Raw genomic sequence first — 1,852 nt, forward strand, 5'->3', positions numbered from 1 at the left:
CTGAAAAGGACTGCAGATGCTGTTGGATTCTGACCTCCCTGCACTCGAAGTGGATTTTCTGGCGCTACAGAAGCCCAATTGGCGCGCTCTCAACGGCGTTGGAAAGTAGACATTTTGGGCTTTCCAGCAATGTATAATAGTGCATACTTTGCCCGAGATTTGATGGCCCAAACTGGCGTTGCAAATCAGCTTCAAAATTCCCAACGTTTAACGCTGGAACTGGCATAAAAATTGGAGTTAAACGCCCAAACTGGCACAAAAGCTGGCGTTTAACTCCAGGAAGAGTCTCTACACGAAAATGCTTCATTGCTCAGCCCAAGCACACACCAAGTGGGCCCGGAAGTGGATTTTTCTGTCATTTACTCATTTCTGTAAACCCTAGGTTACTAGCTTACTATTAAAGGATCTTTTGACATTGTATCTGGACCTCATGACACATTACACATTTCTCATTGTATCTTCTACAGCATGAGTCTCTAAACCCCATGGTTGGGGGTGAGGAGCTTTGCTGTGTCTTGATGGATTAATGCAATTACTACTGTTTTTCATTCAATCATGCTTGCTTCCATTCTAAGATATCACTTGTTCCTAAACCTGATGAATGTGATGATCCGTGACACTCATCATCATTCTCATTCAAGAGAATCCGGAAGGTCTAAACCTTGTCTGTGGTATTCTGAGTAGGATTCAATGATTGAATGACTGTGATGAGCTTCAAACTCCTGAGGGCTGGGCGTTAGTGACAGATGCAAAAGAATCACTGGATTCTATTCCAACCTGATTGAGAACCGACAGATGATTAGCCGTGCTGTGATAGAGTGCGTTGAACATTTTCACTGAGAGGATGGGAGGTAGCCATTGACAACAGTGAAACCCTACATACAGCTTGCCATGGAAGGAGCCTTGCGTGCTTGAAGAAGAAGACAGTAGGAAAGCAGAGGTTCAGAAGATAGAGCATCTCCAAAACCTCAACATGTTCCCCATTACTGCAAAACAAGTACTTATTTCATGTTCCTTTGCTTTTCACAATCAATCCTGATAATTTCTGATATCCTGACTAAGAGTTACATGATAACCATAGCTTGCTTCAAGCCGACAATCTCCGTGGGATCGACCCTTACTCACGTAAGGTATTACTTGGACGACCCAGTGCACTTGCTGGTTAGTTGTGTGGGATTGCAAAGTGTGATTGCAATTTCGTGCACCATAATGGTCTGAATGTTCTTTAGTTAAGAACTTCCCTTGATTCCAAAGTGGCTTTGGAATATTCTCTTTCTTACCTCTTGGGTTGGATTGTTTTCCTTTAGGGGCCATGATCAAAGTGAGTATGTTTTTTGTGATCACGAATAAGCACACCAAACTTAGAGGTTTGCTTGTCCTCAAGCGAAAGAAAAGAGAGAAGAGGGTGATGTGTGGAAAACGATCCAACACAAAACTCACCGGCAAGTGTACCGGGTCGCATCAAGTAATAATAACTCACATGAGTGAGGTCGATCCCACAGGGATTGAAGGATTGAGCAATTTTAGTTTAATGGGTGATTTAGTCAAGCGAATCAAGTATTGGTTGAGTGATTTGTGTTTAACAGGAAGTAAATGACAGTAAATGTAAAGGGGGAAGGGAGAAGTGCAGTAAATTAAAGAACAGGAAAGTAAATTTGCAGAAACTTAAAGAACAAGAAAGTAAATGACTGAAACTTAAAGTGCAAGAAACATAAACTGCAGGAACTTAAATGGCAAGAAAGTTAAATTGCTAGAAAGTAAAAGGGAGTTGAGGAATGGGATTGCAGGATCTAAACAAAGAAAAAATAAATTGCAGCAAATGCTTGAGCAGAAAGTAAATCAGAAGCAAATA

The sequence above is a fragment of the Arachis duranensis genome, chromosome 4 (assembly GCF_000817695.3).
Source record: "Arachis duranensis cultivar V14167 chromosome 4, aradu.V14167.gnm2.J7QH, whole genome shotgun sequence".
Lineage (NCBI taxonomy): Eukaryota > Viridiplantae > Streptophyta > Magnoliopsida > Fabales > Fabaceae > Arachis > Arachis duranensis.